The following is a 17041-nucleotide window of genomic DNA, read 5'->3' on the forward strand; positions in this document are numbered from 1 at the left end:
CAGGGGTGCTCGGGTCCTGTGCAGAGAAATACACGGAGTAGAGGAGGCCGGAGTCAAAAAGTTACTAACCACTGACTTGTGAGCATCGGCGCGTGATGCTTCAAGCGCTGATCGTCGGTCTCGCAGCTCGGCCTGCCTCCCCAGCAGATCACGGATCTGCTTCTCCACGGACTCCAGCTCCAACCGCACCGAATGCAGCTCAAACGTGTCCTCACCTGCACTCAGAGGTAGACACACATCCGATATATTCGCCATTATGACAGATGAACAATAAATTAGCAGTGATGCTACCAATATCACTACTAATTTAGGACTGAAATCATGGATAGAACCCGTATCCTTCCAGTGATTCGAGTGTAAATAAGACGGTTGATAGGCGAGACCACGCGTGCAAATGCTAGCGGGCTAACTTAACGTTAGAGATAGTAACGGAAGTTCGGAAAGTTGGATATAACCAGCGATATCAAAGCAATCCGATTGTTTTTTATAGAGAGTAACGTTAGTATCGGAGATATGTTCACATGCTCACAAACTAACAGTTAAGCAATTCGAAACACAAACTCCAAACACAACCAAAGCGGTTCGAACACAGACACAAACTTCAAACACAAACAGAGCGATTTCAGTGATTCGAGTGTAAATAAGACGGTCGATAGGCGAGGCCACGCGTGCAATGCTAGCGGGCTATCGTTAGAGATAGTAACGGAAGTTCGGAAAGTTGGATATAACTAGCGATATCAAAGCAATCCGATTGTTTTTTATAGAGAGTAGTATCGGAGATATGTTCACACGCTCACAAACTAACGTTAACAGTTAAGCGATTCGAACACAAACTCCAAACACAACCAAAGCGGTTCGACCACAGACACAAACTTCAAACACAACAAGCGATTCGAAGCACAAGCACAAACACAAACTTCAAACACAACAAGCGATTCGAAGCACAAGCACAAACACAAACTTCAAACACAACAAGCGATTCGAAGCACAAGCACAAACACAAACTCCAACACAAACAGAGCGATTTCAGTGATTCGAGTGTAAATAAGACGGTCGATAGGCGAGGCCACGCGAGCAATGCTAGCGGGCTATCGTTAGAGATAGTAACGGAAGTTCGGAAAGTTGGATATAACTAGCGATATCAAAGCAATCCGATTGTTTTTTATAGAGAGTAGTATCGGAGATATGTTCACACGCTGGAAAAATAGAAAATGCTCGTTTCTAAATTAGTGTAAAGAACAAAATCAACGATTTATGAATCAAGTCGACGGAGCTTCAAACACAAACACAGCGCTCACTCGCGACGCATGCGCAACATAAAGAGAATGAGCAAACAACAGAAATACAAATCTAAGTTTGTAAACGATCGAAAAACGCGTGATTTTATAAATAAAAAGGCAGGTCGATTAATTGTTTATGAAAAGCAAAGAAAGTTTGGAAAAACAGGATGATATGATTTACACAGGCTAGAAATCAGATCTAGGCTAAGCTAAATGCTATTGTCCATGCTGCTTCCAAACGTTTAACCCTTTGTGTCGCCGGCCCACCGGTAGGCCCAAAGTCACATTGAAAACATTAATATTCTATACTAAACCTAAACTAATCTTGACAAACTCTATATCACATTTGAAAGCTTGAACTTTAACACAGATGGGATTAAAAAGCATGCAATAATTCTGTTAATTTTCAAATTTGAAATTGTGCTTAACACATATGCTCATAGAACACAATTTAATCGTTTGTGCAAAAATGTGCACATAGGCTAAATTTAAGTTTATTCTTTAACACAGGATTGCTTTACTGTAAGTGTACTTGGAACACTTAGGTAAAGGCTGTAGATGTTCTCTAGGCCATGTGTCCTGTGTTGAACTGAATTAAACACGTGTGTCTATGCTAAATTTGTTTGTATCCTCGGTGGAAAGAAAGAAAAACTCCACGCGAAGGAACATAGAATTGCCATGTGGCTATAATGTGATTCACAATGAATTTGAAAATCAAAAACAGCGAACGAGCATCTTATTAATCCTGAAACAACAAAACACTCATATTCAAAGTTCCAGAGAACGTCGCGCATTAGGGTTCAGTAACTCTGAATCTTGATCAAAAATGTATGCATTGTTACGTTTGAATTCATTCTAAATGACTCTGAGATTGTTTTTCCCAAATAGATTATTGATTTCGTATATTTCCACAATTCTGCGACCAGATCAGCGACGGGCTGAGACCTGGGATCATTGCAAGTGTACTTGAATGCAGGCATTTCAAGGGGGTTATGAAAAATATATTTTATTGTGTACTTGTGAATTACGGCAAATCTTAGATATATAACCATTTACCTCTGATTGACGACCAGGACTGGCGAGTTTGTGTCGAGAGACCTGTGAAAGACCAGGACCTCTAAGTGATATAGTCTTCTAAATCTAAGCGGATAGAATATAATCAGAGTTTAAAAGAGAATCCTCAAACATTAAAATTATAATTTAACATACACGTAGTCCTTAAAGAGACTAAAAATGAAAGAATAGGCATTTGAAATTTAAAAAGAGAAACCGCGAACGCGCATCTCATTAATCCTATAACAAAAAAAAAAAAAAACTGTTTCCATCATTGTGAAATTAAGCAAATATAAATTGGAACATGGATAATGATCATGTCCTGTTTAAACTATGGGCCAAAAAGGTCGAGCCTACACTGTACAAACTCAGTAGAAATGGTCTTAACATAGACACTATTGACAATTAAATTTTCACTTGGTGGAAAACAGTGGGTAGTAAGCAGAAGAAATCAAAACATGGTGAGATAATTGAGGCTTTAAACTTCATAAGTTATAAACAGCTACATAAGTCAACCAAATTTCTATCTTCGCTTATGGAGGTTAAATGTGAAGAAGTGTGTCACCGGGTGAAAGAACCAGATATTCTAAAAAAAATCCCTCATTGGTCCCAATTCTGGCGGTGCTTGATTGCTGGCCATAACGAGCGGCAGCTGAGGTGAATCAGCTCGAAGCACGCGCTCAGGACAAGGGAGCATAAAAGGGAAGTGTTTGAGCAGTGAGAGGGTGGTGTATCTGGGCAAGTGTGTGTCTCCCGACAGCAGTGTGTGTCTTGACAGCGGCGCAACAAGAGAAAGCTGAAGGTTGAATGTCTGATCGGTGTTCTATTGTGAAGTTTCCCCGAGACGTGCTCATTAAGTGAGTTTTCTGAAGCAACCATGAACAGCAGCACCACGAAGTAAGTGAGGAGATTATACAGCAGAAAAAGGAGAAGTGACTGGCCAAAGTGAGAGAGGAAACCATCGCAGGATTGGAATAACACACCGAAGAAAAGTTAAGTGCACCCTTCATTTGATTACCCTTTGAGAAAACCACATGTGAAGCTTGTCCATCACCAGTGCGTGACTAACCTGTGTTGCGGGCAGTGTGTGTTATCCTGTTGATAGAGCGAAAAGTAGTAACTGGAACAGCTGGGAGGATCGCTGATGTGCTCGCGTCAATCTTCTGAAAACACTATTCCTTGAGTCATTCACCCTACAGCGAGAAGAGAAACGGGCCGATTAATCACTGTGGAGATGAAGTGAGTTTGCAGTGTCTGAAAGAGTGAAATGCACACGTGTGAGGATTTATAAGAGTGATTTATGCACAAGTGTGGTGAGATCAAATGACTGTGTTTCCTCTGAAACTGTGATGAATGATAATTGACGTCTGAATATGAAGATCCCTTCAAATTGATCTGTCTAAACCTGTGTCCAGGTTTCCCTTTGTGCACGGTGTGGCGAGGAGTTCAATACACCGCGCTGTCACTGTCTGTCCCTCGGAGAAGAGGATAAACTACTGTCCTTCCATCGGCTGTTCTACGAACACACACACAAGCCGAGCCTGAGCGCTGTCACTGTCTGTCCCTCGGAGAAGAGGAGAAACTGCTGTCCTTCCATCGGCTGTTCTACGGACACACACACAAGCCGAGCCTGAGCACTGTCACTGTCTGTCCCTTGGAGAAGAGGAGAAGTTGCTGTCCTCCCATCGACTGTTCTACGAACATACACACCAGCCGAGTCTGAGCACTGTCATTTGCCTGTCTCACGAGCACATCTGACGGCTCGAAGAGACGAAGAAAGCCACTGTCTCACCCACGAACCAGCGAGAAGAGAAACCCCCGAAGGACCACTTACCTGCACCCCCCGTTCCTCTTCCCACGCCGGGTCCCAGCCACGAACATTCGCATCACTGCTTTTATTATTTTAAAGTAATAAAATACTTACCTTTTAAAATTCACTTCTTGTTGTCCGCCTCTTGGTGTCTGCTCCTCCGGAGTGTGGTTATTGACCCTCTGCCCTAAACATCGGTTACATAACTTTTGGCATAGTCGGCAGGGTTACCACTCGGAGTTGAGCGGCCAGAGGACCCAGGATGGCGGACTAAGATGTACCAGCCGCCCGACCACCAACGGCATCTATGTTTATGGGAGTTCCGTGGGCTCAAAAGTATGGTGGATCTGGCTCTGAGCTAAGTTTGACAGACTGGAGGGCGCAAGTGGAGTACTTGGCCGGACTGCATGGGCTCAGCGAAACCCAGAAGATACAGTTTGTCCTGAATTCGCTTGAGGGGGAGGCGAAGAGAGAAGTCCGAGCAGCACCTGAAGCCGTCCGAGCCACCACACAGGCCATATTCGAATTTCTGTCTGGGCAAGACGGTGATTCGACTCCAGTGGCAGTGTTATGAACGCAGTTCTTCAACTGTAAGCAGGGACCTGGGCAGACACTGCGAGCATTCATTCTGCGACTACGTGAACAGTTCTCCAGGCTGAAGAATCGAGAACATCATGGACTGGGAGATGAAGAGACATTGTTACGAGACCAGTTCCTGTTGGGGTTACGAGAAGGTCCAATACGACAGAGTCTGAGATTACAGCTTCGAAAGGGACACCACCCTGACATTCGAAGATTTACGTAAGGAGGCCCTAGTCTTGGAGCAGGATCACCATCAGACTGTAGAGACACCGGTGTGTATGGCTGGAAGTGGAACGAGTGCCCCAACACAGCCCGAACCGACCGACTGGAAGCGAGCCCTACGTGCAGAGTTAATAAAAGACGTCCGAGAAGAAATGGCTGAATTCTCAAAATCCATTCTAGGAGAGCTCCGCCGTGGACGGCCAGAGCCCCTGCCCTTACCTCGAGAACGTTCGTATTCTGACGGAGGGAGAGATCCGTGAAGACGCACCAGCCGCCCGTTCAGTTCCAGGTTCCAGTGGGATGAGCAGGGGCGCCCGATCTGCAACACCTGCGGAGAGCCCGGACACTAGAGCCGCCAATGCGGCTCCCAACGTAGCTCGCAAGGGGGTTTTTAGGACGACCGGCCACTGTGGGTCAAGTGGTCATGGCCCGTATGCTGTTAGGACGGTGCTAGGATGGGTTGTTAGTGGTCCGCTGAATGGTAACAGCGGGGCATTGGAGGAGGATCTTCCCGCTGCTATGGTGAACAGGATATCTGTGGGCAAACTGGAACAGATGCTAACCATTCAATACAATCATGATTTCAACGAAAGGAATATAGAAAAGAAGGAAATGTCCAGAGAAGATCGTAGGTTTCTTGAAACTATGGAGCGCTCGGCAATACTTCAAGATGGAAGATATTGTTTGAAATTGCCCTTCAGGAACAAGGAGGTCTATCTCCCCAACAATTTTGCAGTGGCTAAGCAGAGGATCGAGGGTTTGGGACCCCCCGGATAGACCCTTGTGTGAACCCAGCTCCACGAGACGGCCTAGTGGGACGCTGTCCCCTCGTGGAGATTAAGATCAATGGCGTTACTGTTCGGTGCCTGGTAGACACAGGGTCCCAGGTCACTATGTTGTCTGAGAGTTTGTCCAAAGATCTGTTCAATGCCCATCACCTACCTGAAGCTGAAGTCCCTTGGCTCACCCTGCGTGGAGCAAATGGCCTGAGCATCCCCTACATCGGATACCAGGTCACCAACTTTGAAATCCACGGCACCACAATCCCGCAGAAGGGGGTCGTGATCGTGCGAGACTCCTGTCTGGGAGAACATCGAGCCCTGTTGGGGATGAACGTCATCATGGACTGTTGGGTGGAACTGTTTCAGGCTGGACCTCTTCGTTGCACCTCCGCAGCCGAGAAGAAGGAGTGGGAGCGTGTTGTGACCGACTGTCGGCGAGTGCAGGTGGCAAGTTCCCAACGAGACCGGGAGGACGTTGGTCGGGTGGCCTGCCGTTATGCTGTCTCTGTCCCTGCCCGGAGCGAAGCTGTGGTCTGGGTTCGGCTTCCAGGACTGACCTATGGCCCTGAAGATTGCCTCCTTGTTGAGCCCCACTGGGAGTGCCAGACTGTCGAAGTCGCTCAGGGGTTAACAGTAGCCCGTCGGGGCCGAGTCACAGTTAGAGTAAGAAACCCGAATACTTACCCCGTCCATCTTTACCGTCACCAACGACTGACCCGTATTACGCCAGTAAACCCCCATCAGGTGAGGGAGGAGCAGGAGGTCCGCTTCTGCCAAGTGAGCGCCACAGTGGTTGAGGTTGGCCTGGCGGAGGAGGAGTCTCGTCCTGGTCCCACTGCACAGGGCATGCCGGGCCACCTTCAGAGCGAGTCCCTGAAAGGAGAGGGCCTAAAGGAAGAACAAACCTGCAAACTCCAGAGTCTACTGGCCAAGTGGCAACATGTCTTTTCCACCCATGATGAAGACTATGGGTGCACTGACATAGTCAAGCACGCCATTCCTACTGGAGATGCTCCACCCAGTCGAGAACGATACCGCCCAGTACCCCCGACTTTGTATGTGGAAGTACGAACCCTACTGAAAGGAATGTTGGGACGAGGAGTTATTCGGGAGAGCAGCAGTCCATGGGCCGCCCCAATTGTCCTGGTCCGCAAGAAGACAGGCTCCTGGAGGTTTTGTGTAGACTATCGGAAACTGAACTTAGTCACCAAGAAGGATGCCTTCCCCCTGCCCCGGATTGAGGATTCCCTTACGGGACTGACCAACGCCAGCTGGTACTCTACCCTGGACTTAGCGAGTGGCTACTGGCAGGTGAGGATGGAGGAACAGGACCGCGAGAAGACTGCCTTTACCACCCCCTTCGGCCTGTTTGAATGGGATCGCATGCCCTTCGGCCTCTGCAACGCTCCTGCGACCTTCCAGAGGCTCATGCAGCGATGCCTGGGAGTGCAGCTGATGGACTCCACCTTGGTTTACTTAGACGATGTGATCGTCTACTCCCCTGACTTCAATTCCCACTTGTTACACTTGGAGCAAGTCTTCCGGGCAATGGAACGGTATGGACTGAAGCTCCAGCCAGGGAAATGCCAGCTCCTCAGAAGAGAAGTTCAGTTCCTGGGGCACCGAGTGAGCGCTGCAGGAGTGGCTGTCGATCCGGAGAAGGTGTCCGCAGTACAGGGCTGGGTTCCCCCGAGGACCGTAAGGCAGGTGCGGTCCTTTCTGGGATTCGTCGGGTACTACAGACGCTTCATAAAAGACTTCTCAAAAATTGCAAAACACCTGAATCAGCTGCTGGCCGGTACTGGTACCTCGCGGAGCCGAAGTTCCCCCACCATAACCTGGAGTCAGGAGTGTGAGATCGCCTTCCACCGACTCAAGCAGGAGTTGTTGCAGGCCCCCATTCTGGCTTACGCCGATTTCACCCAGCCTTTCATCCTCTACACTGACGCTAGCAATAGCGGGTTGGGAGCCGTACTGGCCCAACGACAAGACGGGACAGAAAGGGTCATTGCCTACGCCAGCCAGAGCCTCCACCCTGCTGAACGGAACGATGCCAATTACAGCTCTTTCAAAATTGAGCTGCTGGCCCTGAAGTGGGCTTTGTGTGAGAAGTTTAAGGATTACCTGTGGGGAGCCGAAGTGCTGGTGGTAACCGACAACAGTCCGCTGGTGCACCTCCAGACCGCGAAGCTAGGGGCGGTGGAACAGCGGTGGGTGGCCCAGCTCGCCAACTTCAACTATCAGCTACAATATCGACCAGGCCGAGAGCACATAAATGCCGATGTCCTGTCCCGATTACCACCAGCTAGGGAAGTGGGAACTCCAGGGCCAGAACCAGAAGAAGGGCTGATGGTGGGAGTGGTGGAAGCACCTGGAGCACGAGCGGAAGGCATACCAGCAAGTTGGGGATGGGACCCCCATAGATGGAGGGAACGGCAAGAGCGGGATGAAGGGCTGGCTACCCTGTGGACCTACCTGGAGCGGAACAAATTCCCTGGGGTGGAGGAATGACAGGAACATCCGGTGAGGGTAAAGAAGCTTCTGGGGCAGTGGAAGAGGCTGAAGTTGCGAGATGGTGTGATCTGCAGCTCTGTTCTGGACTCAAGGACCCATGAGATGGTATCTCAGGTGGTGGTGCCCGAAGCCCAAATTCAGCCGTTGCTCCAGGCCTATCATGACCAGTTAGGACATCAGGGCCAAGAACGGACAGTATCACTACTGCGTCGGGACTTCTTTTGGAGTGGGATGGAAGAGTCAGTGGGGAGGTATGTACAAGGATAACCCCGTTGCACGCTGTTCAAGTCCCGGCGAGACGTGAGGGCCCCCATGGTTCCGGTGCGACCCAGAGCCCCGTTACATATGGTGGCTATGGACTTCCTGACCTTAAGTTGCCCAACAGACCGCTACCAGAACATCTTGGTAGTGACTGACTTGTTCACTAAGTACGCCTGGGCCATACCAACCTTGGACCAGACCGCCGCCACCACTGCCGGTGCCCTATGGAGATACGTCTTCCAGCCCTTTGGATGTCCCGAGACGCTCCTTTCTGACCAAGGGCCGAACTTTGAGTCCCGTGTCATCCAGGAGCTATGCAATCTGTACGGATGCCGGAAAACCCGCACCACGCCTTATCACCCACAGGGGAACGGAGGGTGCAAACGCTTCAATCAGACGCTCTTGAGTCTACTGGGAACACTAGATGCAGACCACCAAGGTTACTGGACGGACAGCCTGCCGGCCCTGGTGCAGGCCTATAATAACAGCATCCACAGCACGACGGGGTATGCCCCGACTTACCTGATGTTTGGGAGGCATGTGCGCCTGCCCACAGATCTGCTGCTAGGAGCATTCCCGGCCGAAGCCCCCGCCACCACCACTGAATGGGTGCACCGACACCATCGTCAACTCCACTCTGCCTATGACAAAGTAACCAAGCATTTGGATGTAGCAGCAAAGAAGAACAAGCGCTTGTACGACCGCACCGCCCAGGGGGCTCCTTTGTTACCCGGAGAACGGGTACTGATACGGGATAACCGGCGCCAGGGGAAGGGTAAAGTCAGCGACCGGTGGGAGACCACCCCCTACGTAGTGGAGCAACAGCAAAGGCCTGACCAACCTGTGTACACCATCCGTCCCGAGGGTAAGTCCGGCCCCGTGAGAGTCCTGCACCGAAACCTGTTGCGTCCTTGTCCCAATTACCTGCGACAAGAGACCGAGGCGCCGCCAGCGCCTGTGGCCCCTGCACCACCTTGGGTGGGCTGGCCTATGATTCGAAGAGCCCCCACTCCTGAGCCAAGGGAGGAAGAGGCCGCTGCCCCAGCTCGACGCTCCCAACGGGAGACCAGAGGAGTACCCCCTGCAAGATACGGAGAATGGGAGTCTGGACACCGTTCTCGGGACTAGAACGGATCCGGTGGCGGAGGGTGTCCCTCATTGGTCCCAATGAGAAAAAAATCCCTCATTGGTCCCAATTCTGGCGGTGCTTAATTGCTGGCCATAACGAGCGGCAGCTGAGGTGAATCAGCTCGAAGCACGCGCTCAGGACAAGGGAGCATAAAAGGGAAGTGTTTGAGCAGTGAGAGGGTGGTGTATCTGGGCAAGTGTGTGTCTCCCGACAGCAGTGTGTGTCTTGACAGCGGCGCAACAAGAGAAAGCTGAAGGTTGAATGTCTGATCGGTGTTCTATTGTGAAGTTTCCCCGAGACGTGCTCATTAAGTGAGTTTTCTAAAGCAACCATGAACAGCAGCACCACGAAGTAAGTGAGGAGATTATACAGCAGAAAAAGGAGAAGTGACTGGCCAAAGTGAGAGAGGAAACCATCGCAGGATTGGAATAACACACCGAGGAAAAGTTAAGTGCACCCTTCATTTGATTACCCTTTGAGAAAACCACATGTGAAGCTTGTCCATCACCAGTGCGTGACTAACCTGTGTTGCGGGCAGTGTGTGTTATCCTGTTGATAGAGCGAAAAGTAGTAACTGGAACAGCTGGGAGGATCGCTGATGTGCTCACGTCAATCTTCTGAAAACACTATTCCTTGAGTCATTCACCCTACAGCGAGAAGAGAAATGGCTCGATTAATCACTGTGGAGATGAAGTGAGTTTGCAGTGTCTGAAAGAGTGAAATGCACACGTGTGAGGATTTATAAGAGTGATTTATGCACAAGTGTGGTGAGATCAAATGACTGTGTTTCCTCTGAAACTGTGATGAATGAAAATTGACGTCTGAATATGAAGATCCCTTCAAATTGATCTGTCTAAAGCTGTGTCCAGGTTTCCCTTTGTGCACGGTGTGGCGAGGAGCTCAATACACCCTGAGCACCACAATTCACGAGCACTATCGCTCGCGTCAACGAAAGCCCAGTCTCACGAACTCTCCAACGATGCCGTTCTGCTGTACCCGGAACGAGAGCGCAGGCGGGTAAAGTACCGCGATCCGACCACACAAGCCGAGCCTGAGCGCTGTCACTGTCTGTCCCTCGGAGAAGAGGAGAAACTGCTGTCCTTCCATCGGCTGTTCTACGCCGGGTCCCAGCCACGAACATTCGCATCACTGCTTTTATTATTTTAAAGTAATAAAATACTTACCTTTTAAAATTCACTTCTTGTTGTCCGCCTCTTGGTGTCCTCTGGTGTCTGCTCCTCCGGAGTGTGGTTATTGACCCTCTGCCCTAAACATCGGTTACAAGTGCATTCTAAAAATGCGGAGGCACAAATGTCAGAGGCAAAGATTCAAGATCTTCAAACACAGCTAGATAGATTACTATCTGAACAGTTAGCCCTGACTAAAAAGTATAAAAATCACAAAGACACCATTGCAGATCTTAAGGCTAAGCTAAATGCTAAAAAGTCCAAGTCTCCCATAACGCTCAACAGCGATGGGACGAAAAATGTGCACTTCTTAGATGAGGCAGCCTGCTCTAACAATCGTGTATCTTTTCAGACAGATGAAGCACGTGATCAAATTTTGAAAAGAGTGCCTGTCTCAGCCCTTAAGGTGATATGGCACCCAAACGGCACAGAGTCAAACATCTGACGTCCTTTAACCCCCTGGGGTCGGCAAACGCGCGGGCGCGTTTTGCTCGTTTTTTTTTGATTAGCAGCAAAATAGACCTAAAATACTCAGTCAGTTTTGGTCATACAGCCTTAAGAAATATGAGAAAATAAGCTGTTAAATGTCTACTTTTTTATGTGTCCACTTACAATCGAAATAAAACATTGTGCTTTTGTAAAATAAAGAAAGTAAACAGGGAGTGCTTTATGCCTCTCCGTCTCCGTGAACTTTTTTTCTGAAGCACGTTTCTAAATTTAAACAAATCTCAGCGAATACTATTCACTCAGACATGAGCTATATATCTCTATAATCATTTAAGTGTGTAGTTTTAAATTATCTAATTCAAAACTAAAACAAATATTCTCTGTTTATGTAATCTATATAAAAAGAGCGAGAGATCAGCTGTGCTCATTATCCTTCTGGCACCTCATTACTCCGCTAATGTGACACGCCCATCGAGAGCGCGCGCTATTCAAACGCAGATGATCTGAAGCAACACATGCAAACCAGTCAACGCCCACAACAGCTGGACAACACGCTCGCTGTGAGGAATAATAATATCGTGATAATTCTGGAAATTTTACCTCAAACGTGCTGGAGTAGCCTAACAACGGATCCAGCTGCAGATCATCAGTAAGTGCTTTGTTCTAATCGCGATATGAAATGGTGTCTGTAAACCGCAAAAGACTGTTTAAATTTGAATCGCGTTTCTGTGTTTGAATGAATGCACGGCACATATGCATGTTGTTTACTACAGCTCGCGCGAGTTTCGCTTTTAGCAAACTATCTATATTGCCTACTGAGATGAGTAAAAATCGACTGAATACGTTGAAATAAAATGTATTTGTATAAGCAACATATTAAACTGCAAATTAACATGTATGCCCTAATATATATTATAAAAGACCATATGTTACAGACGAAATATGAAAGACAAAATTTCGTTTTGGATAGATTATTTATAAAGCTTTTACTGCCACATCAAAACCTAATTTACAAGGTGCAAACAAAATCTTAAAAGGTCAATATAAGCCTTCTCTATAAATTATTTTTGTGTTTTATTAGTGACAAATTTGGGGAGAGGATAGCCTACATAATCCAAAACTTTCTGAAAATACGAATGAGAATTAACTGCACAATTACTAGAAATGTTTACCTTGGATATTATACAATTTGCAAGCATACAGTTTGTGGAAAAATACACTTTTTTTCAAGATGTTTCCAACTCTGAACCAATTCTGTAGTAATATATATATATATATATATATATATATATATATATATATATATATATATATATATATACCGGTATATATATGTATGTATGTATATATGTATGTATATATGTGTGTGTGTTGTCTTTGCATTTTTTCTTGTAGCCACAGTGACACCTAAGGCTCATTAGTATGCACTGCAGCATTAGCAGGTCTTTGTCTTCAGGTGTGAATGAGGACATTATTCATGACCTTGTTGGATCATTCACGCCCACCTGCATATTGCCTTTCCAAACAAAAAGTGTCTTACACAATTTAAATCAATCTATTGTTTAATGTGAACGATTAGCCCGGATGATTTTCAGATCATTTTGAAGTAAATACTCTAGCCGACAAGATCCATTAGTCAAAAGTATTGTGGGAATATGTGAAGTTGGTCGTTTGTGGTCTTATATCAGACAATTTAAGTTTGAGTTTTTTGAATAACCACGCATAAATAATATTCTCTCAAAAATGCAAACATGTACATATATGTTGCTCACATATTATGATAGCCATGTTCGTGCTAAATAGAGAGTAATTACACCTTTGCCATTAATATGTTTATAAGCAACTGAAAAAAATACAAATATCAGGGCATTTCAAAACATCCCAAGGGCCCCAAAAACACCTTAGACTCCAGAGGGTTAAAGGTAACTAAATGTAACTTGTTTAAAGCAGAGATCGGACCATTCCCTTTGAAAGGGCCATTCGAACCATGGTGGCGACGCATTGTAAGTCTAAAACATGCATTTCAACTCGAACCAAAAGATATTTGGCAAATTGTAATCCGCTCAATTCCAGATGTTTTGATCTACAAGATACCACAGGTTTTGATGACAGGCACCATTGTGCAGTCAATGTGTCAAAATGAGCCTGAGAGTGAAATCTTTAATAGACTCAAACAATGCCTTCGTGATCTGCGTGGTTGTAGTACTGTTGGATGGGAACTGATTTTCAATCGGAAACAAGAGTACTGAAGAGTCGTTTGAGACATATGCAGAAAATATGTTTGAACTTTTTTAGGGAGTATTCTGGAATTGAAAATGTTAACCACAACAATGTAACTCTCCTTGAATTATTGCTTACAAATGCAGGTCCGCGTGTACAGCAATCGCTCACGTATGGTGCTTCTCCAGCTCAAATTACATTCGAAGGTATTGTTAGCTGGGCAACACCAATTGAGTCACGAAAACAAATGCATTGTGAGGTAGCTGTGTTAGAATGTCATGAAAATCATCCGTCTGCAGGAGAATCCAGGAAGCCACACTGTGACAAACTGAGCAGATTCTGCAATTCCTGTCACAAAACAGGCCATACAGAGGAAAAGTGCTGGTCACTGGGCAGAGGCAGACCTCCACCCTATTTCAAAAAACCCAGACAACCACACTCTGACACAAACCAGCACTCTGCAAATAACCAAAGCTCAAAAGCATCTAAAACGCTTACTGAACTGACAACTTTGATTACTCAAGGTCTTCAGCTATTAGCATCATTTGCTAGTCGGGTAGCAGCCCAATAGCAAATGTTTTAATAGTTTAACATCTGAATTCTTTTAAATATAGCTATTGTATTATAACTCTAAATATAATATCATCCTTAAAATTGAATTTCATTTGTGGGCTGCCCAGTGCCAAACCGGAGGGGGGGTATATCTTTATTTTTGCCTTTACCACTGCAAACACGACTAGAAGTGTGGCACAGGTAACAGCCAAATAAAATTTAATCTGATCAGAGAAGTAAATTTACGAGGAGGGTGTGAAATTCAGGAGATGGGTGAAAAGACAACTCAAGAGGCCACTCACACCTCACAGTGACACACTACTGCATAACTATGGCCTCCCAGTTAGAACTGGATCTAAATTTACAACACTATTGTCAGATTTGATTCCACCCATCTCCTAGGCATGAACACTGAACACACACCTCCATTACCGCTGAACACTACACATAAGAAGATAAAGATGGCATAGAGCCCAAAAGTGACACTTCACTAATGATCTATTGTCCATCATCACACTTACATATCCAGACAGCTTCACACACATAGGATGGCAAAGCTGATCCCATGATGACAGTACACATTACCAACTCATGGAAAAACACTGTAACGTACACATGAATGGCTACAGTCACAAATTGATAATACAAATTCTAAAGCAGAGGCAGACCTGCTATTAAAATTCAAAAAATGTTTAACTGATTGTTATTGGTGTGGTTGGAAAGTCATAGGGCCCATGATTTCTCAACAATGCCTCTAATAACAGACACATTATAAAAACAAACTAGATCTGAAGTGTGAACGCTTCAATCAATTACAAAAAGTTACAATTCAACCCTGTCATCGACTGTGACTTAGCCAACCACACACACACACAGAAACACACACACACACACACACACACACACACACACACACACACACACACACACACACACACACACACACACACACACACAAAAACACACACACACACACACACACACACCCAAGGACACACACAAACACCAAACTGTTGAGTGACTAGACACACACAGACACACACACACACTGTTACAAGGAATGAACGATCTCCATTCTTGTATTATGCATTGGAAGATTACAGATTACTGAACGAACAATTATTATTATATATGTATTTCTTCATGATTTTTGATTAGATATTATTATTACTGTGAATACAAGATTTGTTGATGCGTACCATCGATTTGATTATTTAGATTACACCGACCTCTTGCTGCATTTCCTTTGAGTAAGTCAGACCAAGAATATTTAAATTCCACTACCATTTAATATCATCACGGGGGTAGTGAAGAATTGGATATTTAAAATGGGACCACCCTACCTGACCTTGAGGAACACTTGAGACCAGATGTACCATTCACACTTGCTGACATGAACATGATATTTTATATTGAACATGACATGCTTTTGTTTTGCTGCATTCTTATGCATTTCCTTAAAGAGTTTAAGTTCATAAGTGCTCAATCGTGAAGTGAACATTTAAGATGCTTGTCAGGTGTCTCACACAAAGCAGTGTGGAACAAAGGAGAAGACCTTCTTCCACTGAGGTCTGCCCAGACAACCGCACCGCTGGAGGTGACCGGATTGGTCAAGGAGGGAATCAGATTATCATCATGGAGAAGGTGCCAGAGAAGCAGAAGTTTCTCTATGGAGGAATGACACGTCAACTGAACAAGTCACAATGGTCCAGATTGACTCTATGAACTTTGCTTACATCACAGGATCACAAGAAGAAAACCTGAACGCATTCATCCACCTGCTGGACTCAAGCTACATACACCTGGTGAGACCAGGTGTTCTGCAGGTGAACACAGCCCGCTGAGCTTCTACAGATGCTAACATTGCAAAGACACTTTTTGAGTTACATCTCAAGGATTACAACAAAAGTCTTACTGTGACCCCGTAAGTGTTCATCCGAATGTGACCCACGGGGTCAAGGAGGGATTCTGTAAGGCTGGAGAAACTGGTTGGAGAGATAGACTGGTCTAAAACAAAGGACCTTGCTGGAAATTAACGTCTGACCTCCCCGTCTCACTCCCTCTCACGCCTAAAGACTCACACAAGAATATATATGTGGTTTAATGTGAATGATTATTATGTTTAGTATCATTTAAAATGTCTCAGAGTGAGTGGTACAAATGTCTCATTTCCAACTTAGTTAAACAAAAAGAAATCAGGTTTTGAGAAGTTTAGAGAAACTGCCTGGCACACAAAGGAAGGTTGTCTCTAGGCAAATGGTCTTCTACCCCCAAAAGGTGTCAACTCTGAATGTAAATTCCCATTGTTAACATGTGAAAGAGGTTTTGGCTATTTAATGGAATGCAGTGGAGGGATCGGCGCTTTCTGTATCTAGACTGGCCCGTGATGGCTGGGAGTGACCGAGACTTCCAGCCTCATGTGTTTGCATCAGGTTGGGTTCGCATCTCTTCTTTTTATTCATGTTTTATATTGATTATCTTTGAATTGATTATACAATTGACCTGATACCTGATGTAATAAATTGTTACATTTGATTATTCAAACTGATTTTGACCTTGTTCATTTAATAGTCTAAAATTAATAATCAAACATTTGCTCACTTTTAGTGATGCATAGATATTATCAAAACCTTTCATTTATGGAGTCAGATGAAATAACAAGTAAATACATATGAGAAATGTATTGCATTTAACCCAAATTACTTTGAGATGCTGGAAAGACGGAACGCGCAAGAAACCTTCCCCGTGCTATTGGAAACCCCCATTGGACCAATACAGCGCGGCTTACACAACACATGCTGTGTATTACTACGTATTTAAAAAATAAGAATGGCATTTACAGTAATTCTTAGAATTGTGCTAAGTGTTGTTTCATTAATATATCCTGGTGAAAGTTGCGTCACTATTTTATTTTAAATCAAATGAAAATTCCCAAATGAAAAATGTGTATTTTCAGTTATGTAAATTATATTAATCTGAAATAAGATTTGTACACATAACTA

At 45.4% G+C, this 17041-nt stretch overlaps 1 protein-coding gene across 1 annotated transcript in view; it reads left to right on the forward strand.

The window, feature by feature from the left end:
- LOC306988275 (CD276 antigen homolog) overlaps window positions 1-17041 on the forward strand; it is a 169308-nt gene that overhangs the window by 36478 nt on the left and 115789 nt on the right. The window lies entirely within an intron of this gene.

This window comes from Phoxinus phoxinus (assembly GCF_949152265.1).
Source record: "Phoxinus phoxinus genome assembly, chromosome: 20".
NCBI lineage: Eukaryota > Metazoa > Chordata > Actinopteri > Cypriniformes > Leuciscidae > Phoxinus > Phoxinus phoxinus.